Source organism: Halyomorpha halys, unplaced genomic scaffold, assembly GCF_000696795.3.
Source record: "Halyomorpha halys isolate HHAL.00 unplaced genomic scaffold, Hhal_1.1 Scaffold596.1, whole genome shotgun sequence".
NCBI classification, from domain to species: domain Eukaryota; kingdom Metazoa; phylum Arthropoda; class Insecta; order Hemiptera; family Pentatomidae; genus Halyomorpha; species Halyomorpha halys.
In genome coordinates, this window is record NW_027106269.1 from 954310 (window position 1) to 966955 (window position 12646).

Consider the following 12646-nt stretch of genomic DNA (forward strand, 5'->3'; position numbering starts at 1 on the left):
AGTATTATATATATAGTATTAGGATTAAGAATACATGTTACTTATTTATTTGAGTATAGGTTTACTGTACATCCTTTCAATTTCCTGTGAATGTTTTTTTTTTTTTAGTTTACTCCTTCATGATTTTTATCTACTATCACCTTTCTTTTCTAAGACGTCATTTTCTCATTGTTATTGAACTTGGAAGGAGTAAATGAGAAATGACAGTTAATAGTAATTAGATGTCTAAAGTAAACTAATGTCTGAACCATTATGTTTAGATGTTAAAACAATTATGTTAGATGTTATGTTTAAATGTTATTATTTCTGGCATAGGTTGTGCGGCAGCAGTACTACTCCAGTGCACTGGAATCACGCGTGCCATCCCTCCCAAAAATCAACAATTAATTTTGTTTTTTTTAATATTCTTATTATACAAATAAATAATACTGTTAGAGATGTCCACAGAATTTGTTTGTAACAAACATGATTGGGTTAATGGACTGGGCAAACTTTAGAACGTAGCTTCGTCAATTACATTTCATTCATTTGTCGTTCCTTTGCATCATTTCTTTGATTAAAATAGACGCAATGGATTTGCAGCCAGTGCTCTCGGACAGCCTTCACAAGCTTTGAATACCAGCGACGTGAGTGAGAAAGAACACTTTGAAAATAGGACTTTTCCTACTCCTGGTTTCCTTTACAAATGGAGAGAAAAGCCATATTAAATATATGGTAGAAATGAATGTTTCTTTTTTTTTCATGTTTATATTTATAATAAAGACACTACAAGACTTCAACCCTTAAAACCCGTCAACTCTTAGTTTCCTCTCTTGTTTTCCCCTATATTGACTATGGGTGCCTGGTGTATAGTGGACTCTCGGGTAGCCTCGAATCTAAACTTTAACGTCTTATGAACTGCGCAGTACGATTTATTTTCGAGATTACCAGAGATATGCTCATAGCCATATGCTCGAGCTCTTTCCATCTTTCCGATGCCAGTATTTCCTAGTTTCCTTTCTATTCCAAATAATCTGTACTCAGCGCCCCTACTATACTCTAGAAAAACTAAATACTAAGTCCAATCCCGTACTACCAGGTTCCATTTATCTGACATCTACCCTCCTCCTCACCGAACTGATGCGTTTGATAAATTATTTTTTACCCCAACTACATTTCACTGAAACTCCATTCTTTCACTACACCAATCTAATTCTCTATTATAATAGTAAAGATAATTTATAACTACCTTTTTGTTTTGTTTTATGTATTTAGTCAGTTTTTAATTTATTTTTTCTTCTCTGTATCTAAAATTATTTATATACAATTTTAATATTAAGTGCGGCCGCACTGTTTTTGGCCAACTAAATTATTTTAAAATTAAAATCACCTTATATTAGGATCTATAGGACCTAATAAAAACTATTTCTCATTTTATTTAATTTCAAACTATTAGATAGTACGGTTCAATATTCTATTTTTGAAAGCACTTTAACAATAAATGGTATAACACAGGTGTCAAATGCCATATTTAGACTAATTCGACACTAATAATGAACCATCACCTTTTTACTGGAGCATTGAGTCTTTATTATCTTTTAACAGCTTCTTGCTGTGCTTCCATTACGAGTCAGTAGGTTATTCCTAAGTTTGTCTTGCTGATTTTTTTGTATTTGATTAAGTCACAATCCAATCTTTAAATTCTTCTTTTCCATTAGTCTTCCATACGTTATGAACTATTCTCTTCGCTGTAATTAAGACCCTATAGACTGGAAATATATATTATTGCTGGCATGAATGAAGATTAATGCCAAGTTGCTTGTTCGATACTTATAGAGGAAGGTCTCATAATCCATTGTGTTATTATTAATATTTGTACTTACCCCATATAAAGTGACAAGATAATGATCAGAGAGAAGATCGAAACTCGTATCTATGGTGTAAGATGTGTTTCTTATTTCATCAGCGGTAAAAAAATCAACTGGTTCAAAGAGTTTCCACAACAACACCTTTTACTTTCCGTAGATTGCAAAGTACTGTACATAGTTTTTGTTGCTTTATAAACCCAAAATTGGTTAGGTTTTCATGAGATTATTTTTTTGTTAAGTTGGCCCAAAGGATTATCATTTATCTGCATATTTAATAGGTAATGATAACTTTAATAATGAGATAATGTATTTAATCCATGCTGCTTTATGTATTCATCGATCAAGTTCATTATAAAGGAATATGTGACATGCTATATTTGTCTCTCGATTATATTTTATGTATAAATAAATAAATCTATCTTATATTATATATTCAACATTATTTTTTAACGATATTTTTTTATCATCCGTTCAAACTTTCTTTTAATGGAGATGTGAATTCCCTTTTCCATGTGGCTCCATAAGTTATTCCATGACGGGCCGAGGAAAGGTGTATCCAAGTAGGGAGGTCTGGCTGCGGTTGGTGGTGTGCGGTTTCATAGACCAAAATGTGGCTTCACCTGAGTAGTAGGGGGGAGAGGATCCGCAGGTATAGGATGGAATAGGATCAGATCTAACATCCCCTACAACCTGGGCTATTTATATTAGTTATGTATATAGTTTTTGATTAATCCCTCTTAAATAAAATATTTATAAGGGCCAAAAATTATTTAGTTTTAAATTAAATAATGAAAATTAAATCACGAAACCTTAATAATAACAATATTAAGTCAAATTAACTACGGGAGTTAGATGATTTTAAAGATCTATTTATTGCCTTACAATAAATGATTATACTCTAATCATCGGTTGTAATTTTCAAACAAAAAAAAATAAGTATAATAAATAACTTAAAACATTACTCAAAATCTCTTGACTTACGAAGGAGAAAGCTCTTTTTTTTCTCCAATTTAATTTTGAGATTGGTTTTCGTCTTTTTTAGTCACTTTTGTACTAATTTTCCTTCATAAAAAACAAAACAAAAAAAATTTAAATCGATCTAAATTTTTTTACAGCCGTTTCCGAAAAACGGAAAAGGAAAAATAAAGTGGAATTTGTGGTAAGACTATTTTAGCAAAAAAGTTATAAAATCTCAGAAGTGACCTCATTTAACTCTTTGGGTATACATTTGAAATTACCCTTAATCGATTAAAGGATCATTTTGAAATTCTTCATCTAGAATCAGAATCACTACTTTCATTAAATCTTTTGCTGTCACTTTGTTTAAATATATTCTCTATTTCTGTAATTATGGGACTGGTGTATTCCAAACAATGTTCACCATACTACTGAATGTTACTAATACATTAAATGCAGCCAAGGGGTTCAAAACATAATTTCAGTTTTGTACAATTTTTACTTTTACTTATCTTTCTATGAACTACATAGTTAGGGGAAATTTTAGTTCCTAGTTAAATATAACGGAAATATATGTTTTCAAGTCCTTCAAGTCCAAAATGATAATAATATATCTTATTGTAATTGGATAGATTAGTGGATGAAGTGGTTATGTTAAAAAAAGTAAATTTTAAGAAAACAAAGTTAATTTCTTTTTGGAGCTTTTTATCTTTTAAAGTATATATAGCTTCTTCTATATATAGGCATCTCAGTTATTAATTGGATTTTGAGGTTAGAGTATCTCACTATCTACTAGATAGATACCTGCCCCCTTCATCCCCACTAACGATTCAAAAAATTTATTATATTATGATTTTATCCAATAAAATAGTAATAAAGCTGTCATATAATAAAAACAAAAATTTTTTTAGATATTTAAAGTAGTGTGAAATATGATATCTCAACCAATCCTAACAATATCCTTACCATGTATGCTGATTACTAATGTGTACTCACAGTTAATGATAACCCTTTGATTACATCCCAGACTGTCCAATCAAATATCACAACTCTCGATGAATCGTTCCGGAATTGAAGGATAGAAACAAATCCCATCAAATAACCTTTACTCTTCTTCTTAAGCTTACTAATTGTCTTACAGTATTATCTTACCCCTGTAGAACAGATCCGCTACCTTGGACTGTATCTGGACCAATGACTAATTTGGAATCCTCCCACAAGTGCACGTCAATTTCGACTATTACAACACTTACTAAACCAACGGTTTAAACTTCCAATTCATTACAAAAGACTGATCTACATGAACAGGCCAGTACAGATACATAGGGCCTATCTGGACATACGGAGTTGAGCTTTGGGGCTCTACTAAATCTTCAAATTCCTCTCGTATACAATCTTTACAATCCAAAATCCTCCGTTAAATCCTCAATTCTCCTTACTTCGTCACAAATAAAATCATACATAAAGACCTTAATTTTCTATATATAATCGATCTAACCAAATATGATTCCTTCCATTATAAACTTCCTAACCAGTAAACTAAACAGTAGTAAATTTCTATAAAAATACAGTAAAAAAAAAAAGGGTGAAAGTGAAAGTTGTGTGTTGCACACTGCATACAAAAGTTTTTATTTATGAGCCAAATCACTCATATTCACACGAGCAAAGACTGTTTTGCAAGATTTGGTTGTTTGGACTAAGCGAACCTCAAAGCGTGTATTTCTGTTGATACCTCGGAATCAAAATTTTCCATGATCGCATTACTTCCACATACGATACATTTCAAATATACATAACTGAAGTCAAAAAGCTGAATGCACACCAATTAACCTATAAAAAATTATAGAAGTTTGATATCAAGTAAGGCACTCATAGATGAGATGATGAGTGTAAGTACGTTTTCAAGGTAATTACTCACTTACTTCGTGAATGTAATTGACTCATTAATTCCAAACCCAAAACTGGTAAAGGAAAAGACCATCTTCGGGAGCATGAATTATAAACACAGAGGTTTCACAGATCAGCGAAGAGAGTTCGTTTAAGTGAAGCATATCTAATTGTAGCTTCATCATATGGAATCTGTTCATCAAGGTTTTCACTGCACTGTACTGCCGTACAGAATCAGTGTTTATTTACCAACAGACCCAATTTTTTATTTATTTCTTTTTAATGTTGTATTTATTGACAGTAATTGGAAGCTTCAAAGGATGTTTTGTAATAAACATTTCTATGTTACAGTTTCCTGATTTTTAAGGTTATTAAACACAGAAGAGGAGTTGCAGGGGTTAAACCCTTTAACATAGACCCCTATACTATGATAATTAAAGATCTCTATTATATTATCTATCTCTCTATTATGTCTTGCTATTGCGGATTAACGAATTGGAGACAACGTTTTTTTTTATTTTTTTCAAAAATTTATCTTTTTATTTATGTTAAAAAGGCCCAACAACAGACAAAATGACAAATAAAAGGTGGTTATGCAGACTTATAATTATACATACTGACTTTACAGAAAATTAAATTTTAAAAAACTATATTTTGACTGAAAAAAGAAATCATTTGCTGCTGTCTGAATAATGTTCATCTTCATAATACTAAAAGTGATATAGGATCCTCGTGGAATCAGGGTTTTAGTGTGGTGGGTTTGCCGGGAAGGATAATTTTAAGGTTATAATCTTCTCTTTTGAGATTGATATGTAACATCGACTAGCATATTCTTATAAGTGTCCGTTTCATACTTCAGATTACTAGAGCTACCATGATGGGTAAGTTATGGTTAAAAATACTTCCATATTCGATGCTCGAGGTAAAATATTTCTCTTTTGGAAATGAGTTTTTGAAACATAGGCTATAAAGATACTGGTGAGCGATCGCAAGTGAAAAATTGTGTTATAAAGTTTCGTAAAATTAGTGCGAAACCTCGATCCCAGAAAATTTCATCAAAATCGTAAAACAATAGTGGGCTTTAAGTTGGAATTTATAAAAGAATCATTAAGTTTTTGATATATATTTAGTATAGAAATATTAGAAGTAGAATTTAAATTAAAATTACGTTAATCATGCACAAGGGAACCAAGATGCTTAATAAAGCCACCTAAAGATGCCATCTACAAACTCACTCGACACGAAAAACAAGTCCTCAGAGTTCATCTATTCCGAAACCTCCATATTGGCTTCAGTCCTCTCTGGGAATATAGAAAAGGTGAATAAATACATACACATACTCCAATCGTGCATGCTACTTTCCGAGCAAAAGAAACTGTTGTAGCCCTCTCCTACTGAGGTGCAGAGAAAGCTTCTGGCTTCCGGAGAAGATCAGGAGAACCACTGATGCCTCATTTCCCTGACCGGGCCAACTAAGGGAAGTACACCGAAGAAGAATTGGAACTAACAGTTGGATCAGTACCTGTGTGTACTAATTAAAATATTTTAATAATTGTTTTAAAATCATTTATTTATTGTCATTTACAACTGTATAACATATATGCAACATGTAAATTTGCTGTAGGTGAGATGATACAAACATGTGGAGAATCTACGCATTGATAGAACTCCAATAACATTTCTAGAGGAGAAGATCCCGAGGCCATCTTCTTTTCAGACGCCTAGGAGGATTATTAGGTTATGAAGGAGAAGTCAGGTTAGAAACAAGTGGATTTGGATGGTTGGGAAGTTTTCCATGGAACGAATGGTATCTGGTTTTGGCCAAATCGGCAACATATGGGACATTGAGGTCATGATTGATGACTTGATTTGTGGCAAAGTAAGGAGCGTTAAGGATTTTGGACTGTAAGGATTGGATTCGGGAGGAATTTGATGGTTTAGTGGAGCCCCAATGCTCAACTCCGTATGTCCAGATAGGCTTTATAATAGTTATGTAGATCAGTCTTTTGTGGATTGGCAATTTAGACCGTTTGTCTAGTAAATGTTGTAATAGTCGAAATCGACGAGCAGTTTCCTGTCTTTTCAGTCTTGTATGAGGATTCCATGTTAGGCGTTTGTCGAGATGTAGTCCTAAGTAACGAATCTGTTCGACAGGAATAAGTGGGGTATTATTAAAGGATACTGTTGGGAATGAGTTCTTTTGTTTTACCCCTTCATCGTAAACCAAAGAACTCATGCCTATAAATGTGATTTGGTGGGATTTATTGGGATTAATTTTAATCCTCCAATTCTGGCACCATTCTTCAAGGGATTGACGGGTTTGGGATATAATGTAAGGATCATTGCTCACTGATAATAGACATGTATGATCGGCATACGTGGTGAGGATAGTGTTAGGATGGATTGGAATGTCAGCTGTGAAAACTGTATAAAGGATAGGACCAAGGATATTACCCTAAGATACACCAACAGACTGACGGAATAGGGATGAATAAGCGCCGTTGTATTTTACTTGAAATAATCTGTCGGAGAGATAAGAACGGATAATGAGGAGGTAGGAATTTAAGGATTTTGTATAGCAGTCCTGGGTGCCAGACTCGATCAAAAGCTTTTTAATAGTACATTTTTAATACTAATTCGTGTATAAGATTGAACTTGAAATTCTGAAATTGACGGGTTGGCATATATGCAGCCCGGAATAATTATACAGGTTAAAACGTATAATAAGCTTCGGTACTTATTCTAATAATTTAGTACTAAATAGTAACAAACAGGTATTAATTTCTGTATAAGTTTCAACTGGATTCTAAAATTGTCAGGCCAGCAACATGCACCTATAATGTATACACCTACAGAGGTATCTACTCTGTGTTCTGCATGTCACATAGATTTCACTACTGACAGGCAAGCACTGAAGCAAATTTGTCCCTTGATGTAAAATGGGAATTGAAATTTTGGATTGTGAGAATAGCAACCTTTATCATTTCCTGCATGAATGCAATCTTCTTACCCTGCTTAGTGAAGAAAGGAACTATGTACTTGTCTTGAATTATTCTCTATCCACACTTCTTTTGGAAATTTATTTTATTTCCGTACTTCATAAAGAGTAATAACCATGATAGGATAATGTGTGATCAAGGATTGATGTCCAGCAAAATCTTATCCAGGGGTGAGCCAGAAAGGATGGCCCCAGGGAGGGTAGACAATGAAGGCACAACAAAAACCATTATTTCCCCGGCTGTGGGGGCAATTTTCCGAACAGTTCGGCTTCCCTCTATGCCCAACATAACAGAGCTTCATTCCCAGCAAAACAAACAACAAGACATTAAAGGCCAGTCCCTCCACAACTCAGATATTATCTCTTTCGACGTAAGTTTTAATAGCGCGGTGATTCCACTAATTCAATACAAAAAAAAGATAAATACTTCATCAGTTTTAAGAACATATGTAACTATTGAAGTTTAGCTTTCAGTGAAGCGCTTTATTGATAACGTATTTTTCCAAGGTTATGATCGTAGATTATGATTATGGAACGAGGTGACCAAAGATTTCATCCGAATCCAATGTTAAACTTAGATTATTGATAAGTATAATCAGAAACAGAATTAGTATATATCATTATTTTTTAATAAATTAGTTTACATAGTGTTTCAGGGTTAGGTGTCTTAACTGAAAATATTAAAAACTGGCAAAAAATATCTACAAAGCTAAGTCTTTATAAATGTGATAAAGGAGATATTAAATTTTAATATTTTCATTGTTAGGAATTATTTAGGTTATAATGAATAGATTAAAACGTGTTGGAACTACTTTATTATTAAAAAGTGGCGTTTATTATCCATATTAAATGTTTTTCAAAGCTCTGAGCATTAAGCATCCTTGTTCCACAGCACCAGTATCCATAACGGCACTGGATATATGTTATTGTGTATAGTTGTCATTAATACGCTCCTCAAATCAGACATCAATATATTTGTGTGTTTGGGGTCTCATTAAACAAATGGTCTATGAAAGGTCGGTCAAGGAACTGAATTCTTTACGAAAAAGAATAATTGAAACTTTCAAAACAACACATTTTCAGCGGTTCACTGCAACACATATTGCTGTGGTGGAAGAAATATCTTGATCCATTTTTAGTGCTCTGGGTAATCACTTTGAACAACATTTTAAATGAATATTAATTATGTACTAGCTACAGTGCTTCAGAAATTATTGATTTCCATATCATTAGAAATAAATTTTATACTAAACGCCAAAAGTCAAGAAAACAAAAAGACATTCGTGACTTTTTAAAATCTAAGTGAAATATGTTTTACAGTACGTGTGCATACATTATATGAAATGTAAAATAAACTTTGTTGTATGTATTTGCAAACTGTATTTGTAGTTTAATTATTAACCTAATTGTCACCCGATTATAATTATCGCCCGACAGATCGGAATTTTCAGTAGTCCGGCACCGAGCCGGTCCCTAACGTGCCGGATTATCGGACTTCTACTGTACTCAGGTTTATTAATTAAGTAGTTTAAACATGTATTAATTTATTAATTATAACCTGAATAATTCATAACATTGAAAATCTTTATACGTGAATATCTCCTTAACCCTTTCGTAGGGAAATTTTTCTTGTTATGAGATCCTTAATTCATATTCAGTATTATTATATTATTAATTCATATCATAAAAACAGTGATATGTTAAATAAATCTTGGTTAAATTTTAATATTTCATTTATTTAAAGATTTTGTAATATCCTAGGAGAGAGAAAGAAATACTTTATTGATTCATGCTGCCTAAATACATCGGGTTACTATATTACACAGCATACTGATCAATCCGTTACTGGAAAAATATAAGTTACATATTTTTACATGATATAATATAATAGAAAGATAACATTTTTTTTCCACAGTTATCTTTTACAACTAATACCAGCCTACAAACTAACTACAAGTTTTTTTTTTTCTTTCCCTTCTATTTCACAACCCCTATTTCATTGGTCAACAAATTCCCCTATATAACAAATATTAAAGTATTTTTATAAGAACGTATTTTTATTCAGTTATAGAATATTCTGGAATGTATTTACGTTTACTAACAGTTTTGCACTGGATAAGGAGTTCACTAAATCTAATGTAAATTTTATGGTAATTAATTTTTAATGAACATTTTTATATAATGGTAATAAATGGCGAAAATAACAGGACATTATTTGTATTTGAGGAGGAGATAGTTTACCAAAAATGTAGTTCAGTGCCATGAACCTCACCTTTCTATACTAATACGTCTTTGAGTTACAGTGTTTAGCGAGAAACCTCAATTTTGTTCAATAAAAATCCAAATTTCTATGATTAACCTGAAGACGCCAAATTTCTTTTTTGACGCCATTTTTGGAATCAACGATCAATTTTTCGTTGAGAGATTGGAAAAGAAAGATAAGCGCCTTGTGATTATAAGCTACGAATTAGTGTTGATTAGTTTCTTACGTTATTAAAATATTTGTTTCTGTTTAAAACCTTTAATTTAAGATAATACTAGTGTTATCAAAAAAACAAGGTTTATGCTAGTTTAACTGTTTTTTGAAATAGGCTATAAGCTACATGGCTGAAATATATAACTATTGTACTGAAGACAAGTTCAATTATGTTTTTTGGGGGGAGGGAGGGAGCGGGCGAGTCGCCATTTTATTTTTTCATATAACCTTTTTCACTAGAATTTGTTATTAGAAACATTATGCATGCCTAAAAGGGTTTAAACCTGGGTTGATAAATATCTGCTTGGGTATAAAGTTTATTTTGTACTATTTGGTGAAAACGGGGAAACAACGAAACATTTATAAAAAGTAGTAAGGAAATAAGTCCCAAAATAAATACGGATAAAACAAAATACAGGTATAGCAACAGAAACGGTATTATTTTCGGTGATATATTGATATTTGATAAAATACATTTGAACAGGTAACGAAGATTGGAATCCAAGGTCTTAAGTAACTAGAGAAATGAAATTTATTCAGAAATAAAGGCGGGAAACGCTTTTAATTTTGCAATTTCGGAATTGCTTAGCTCGCACCTTCTGTTCAAAATTTAAAAATTAGAATATAAAAAACTATTCCCAACAGGCACTTTGCTCCCTTAAAGTAAGATGACACGTTTCACATCTGTATAGAACTGTTGGAAGGGGAATAGTTTTTTATATTCTAATTTTTAAATTTTGAATAGAAGGTGCGATCTAATGGGAGGATTGTATCAAGAGGTTTGGACGGTTATCACTGGGCAGATGCTTCTAGACAGCGATTGGTGGTATCGGTGTCGAACCTTCTGGTTCGCTAAACCTTTAATATAATTGGTTATATACAGACCGTGTGTTTGACATATGTTATCAAAATTTAAAGCTTGGAACAGTCAGTTGATAAATATATATTTAATTTTTTAGTGGTGGATTTTTTTTCTAACCTCCTCAATATCTTTTTTTATAAACAAATACAAAACATACAAGTATATATACACATGCATTAAAATTACTCTTGTTTTGCCGCACGGCATTATAAAAATGGTTTACAGGGTCCGCTGTGAGCGGGCTTACAATCGTAGTTTGAAACCCAGGGGACTTACAAAGAATGGGGAGGGACCATTCCGGCTAATGGTGGTGATGGTGTAAACCATAATTTAAAAATGTGGAGAGCGAATTGGATTAGTATATTATGTATAAGTCATATTTTTCGCGCGAGTTCTCGTATGTAGAAATGTTATGGGGAAGATGCATATATACATGGAATGAACCTTGAGGAGCGACCACCAGCAGCGAACCGTTTCCCCATGAGTACCCTACATCGTCCTCCTCCACGTCGATAAGGCCTACCTCCAGCCATATCGGGATGAATAATGTACCTCCGGGCCTCTGTCTGCATTAGGCTATGCACTGAGTTATATTCCACCAAGGGAGAGGAGGCGCTTTTCACGTTCTTTTCTGATGGGAACCAATTACTTTTTATTTTATTTAACCTTAATTATTTAAGCAGCTAAATAGATATTCGGCTTCAATAATTTTATTTAATAGAGAGAATAATTTTAGAGGGAATGGTGAAAGTAGTATAAGTGAAAAAAAAAATATGTAGAAGAAGAATTTTGAAATGAAGATGGTTCTATTACCTAACAGTTTTCGAAAACATATAAAAAATTATCTATGAATGGAAGTTAAAGTAGCGTAAATCAGAATTCGTGTAAACATTATTGTAATATACTTGACCTGTTTCAAAAATGTACCTTTATTTGTCTTTTCAGCGATTTAAAGTGTTTCTTTTTATATCCACCACAACCAATGTAATCCCCATGTTGGGGGGAGGTGTGTTTCGTTAGTGAAAAACCAACCTCTTCCCCAGGATAAACTGTTCACTGGTTCGGGATAAAATAAACAAAAAAAATAACGGAGGACCTGAAATAAATATCACATAAAAAAAAATAATAGAGAAAATGAAATAATAAAAAAATAACCTTCCAAGTGATACACAAAATTTAATGACAACAAAATATAAAGAAATGAAAATAAAAGGATAATCTTATACAAAACTAAATGAATTTTAAAGAAGTAAAAATATTTACATTATTATACAATTTAAACTTATTTTGGGTTTTAATAAAAAATGAAAAAAAAATGAGTCTTTTTATGATTTGAGGAAAGGAAAATTCGAGGGAAAAATAAAAACAACAGTCACTCATAGTAGATGGCCGTTTGTTTGGATATGCGCATATCGACTATATATGACTTATCTCATCCGAGATGGCCGCTTTCAATGATGGGTGAGGGTCAATAGCAGAATTGCGCTCCAAAACGAAGGTTGACTCTAGAGTGGAGAATCGGTGAGAAAGAGTAAGAACCAACCAGCTTCAAAAACAACTTTTCTGAACAAATGGCGGCGGCGATGATATTTTAAATCCCTGAATTTAAGCACGACTTT

The 12646-nt window shown here is 32.5% G+C and overlaps 1 protein-coding gene across 1 annotated transcript in view; it reads right to left on the reverse strand.

The window, feature by feature from the left end:
- LOC106684632 (neuroligin-4, X-linked) overlaps positions 1-12646 on the reverse strand; it is a gene marked incomplete at its 5' end in the record, with an annotated part of 248080 nt that overhangs the window by 154089 nt on the left and 81345 nt on the right.